A 2,500-nucleotide genomic window follows, 5' to 3' on the forward strand; every position below is an offset into this window, starting at 1 on the left:
CGCCAACTCAGGCTATACGGCCACCTGGCTCGCTTTCCTCAGGATGATCCTGCCCATCAGGTCGTCTCTATTTGAGACAACCCTGGATGGAGGAGGCTTGTGGGACGACCGAGGAAGTCATGGCTTGGGCAGATCGACCAAACCTGCCGTGAAGAACTAGAGATGGGCCGAGTCCCTGCCTGGCGTCTAGCCATGAGGGATCCTCGTAGGTGGAAGCGAAGGGTGGATGCGGCTATGCGCCCCCGTCGGCGTCAGCCCCCATGATGATGATGATGATACATATATATATGTGTGCGTTTATATATATATGAATGTAAGTATATATACATGTTTTTTTTATTATCATTATTATTGATATGTTACATTGTTGTTGTTTTTTTCTCTTTGAAAGTATCCTATTTTCATTAATGGTTAATTTTAATCATATTGTGACTTTAAATACCAATATCATTCCATTGACATAACGGGAAGTATCGAAACATTTCCATTAGTCGAAAAGGTTTGCAGTAAAATGACGATGAAAAAGTCAAAAAAATATTTAAAACAATAGAGAAGGTCATTTGTGTGTGGGTTTTTCTATATGTATGTACATATACATATATGTACATATAATATATATATATATATATATATATATATATATATATATATATATATATATATATATATATATATGTATATATATATATATATATATATATATATATGTGTGTGTGTGTGTGTGTGTGTGTGTGTGTGTGTGTGTGTGTGTGTGTGTGTGTGTGTGTGTACATATAGATTGATAGACAGATAAGTGAATAAGCATATATATATATATATATATATATATATATATATATATATATATATATATATATATATATATATATTTATATATATATATATATATATATATATACATATATACATATATATATCTATGTTTATTATATATATATATATATATATATATATATATATATATATATATATATATATATATATATATATGTATATATACACACACACACACACACATGTATATACACACATACATATAGATAGATAGATAGATAGATATGTGTCTACATACGTAAATCATCGAAGAAAAAGAAACAGAATGAGAGAACAGAAAGTCAAAGAAAACCGCAGACTTCCTTCGCCATTTCTCATTTCCATTCGGTCCTGAAATAGACAGTTGAATAGACAATGGACAGAGCGACGCGGGTCTCCTCGTCTGCTCCTATTCTTGGACGAAAAGAAGAAGAAGAAGGCCAAGAAAACCGGAACATAAGGAAAGGGAATAGATAATAATGATAGAAGAAGGTGAGGACAAAAATAGAATGGAAATATCAGACGAAAAAATAATAATGTGATAGCAATAGAGAAAAGATAAGTAAAAGAAAAAAAAGAGAGAAGGAGAGTGAGAGAGAGAAAAAAGAGAAGGAGAATGAGAGAGAGAAAAAAGAGAAGGAAAAAGAGAGAGAAAAGAAAAGCAGGAAGAGAGAGATAAAAGAGTAGAAAGAGAGAGCATATTTCGAACACAAACATCTCCCTTAGGAATACCGTGATGATGATAATGATAACAAATATCGTCCATTGATGATGATGAAGGTGATAATGATAATGATAATGAGGATGATAATGATGATTATGATGAAGGTAATAATGAGGATGATAATGATGATTATGATGGTGATAATGATAAAGATAAGGACGATGAAAATAATGGAAATGAAAATGGTGATGATAATAACAATAATAATGGTAGTAGTAGTAGTAATGATAATAATAATAATAATGATAAAGATGATAATGATAATAGTTATAACAAGAACAACAAAAATTATATAAATGGTAATTATTAAGATAGTAATAAGGCTTTTCTTTCCTATTCTCATTTCACAACATAAATAAGAATAACGAAGAGGAGTAAGCAAAATGAAATACCAAAAACGTAACTGAATAAAAAAGAAAACTTAGAATTGGAGAAATAATAAAATGAAAACGACAAAACGAATTCGAAAGACAAAGCAACAACAGCAAATGAATAAATAAACAAAACGAAAAAAAAAACATTCGTAATATGCCTTTCCTATTTTCGATCAGGTGTTGAAAAAGGAAGAAAATTAGAGCGAAGAAATAGAAAGTATTCTTCCTATTTTTTTCGGAAAGGGTAAAATAAAAAGAAAACAGGGGACGATGATAAGAAGAATGAAAAAGGGAAGATAAACGAGAATAAAAAAAAACACGTCATGCCTTTCGTAGTTACACTAATAGTTTGAAAATAGGAAAAGAATGAAGAAAGAGTGAGAATTAAGAACGAAGATATAGAAAGAACACAAACACACACACACAAAAACAAAAACATGAAAAAGAAAACAAACACATCTTACCCTCCACTAGCCACGGGGGGGAAAATGAGGCTGAAGAAATAGCAAAAAAGCAAAATAGAAAAATAGAAAGGGCAAGCCATGCGTCTTCCTTCCCCCTATTTTCATCTTGGGGCGAACTATACAAT

This window comes from Penaeus vannamei, chromosome 36 (assembly GCF_042767895.1).
Source record: "Penaeus vannamei isolate JL-2024 chromosome 36, ASM4276789v1, whole genome shotgun sequence".
NCBI classification, from domain to species: Eukaryota; Metazoa; Arthropoda; class Malacostraca; order Decapoda; family Penaeidae; genus Penaeus; species Penaeus vannamei.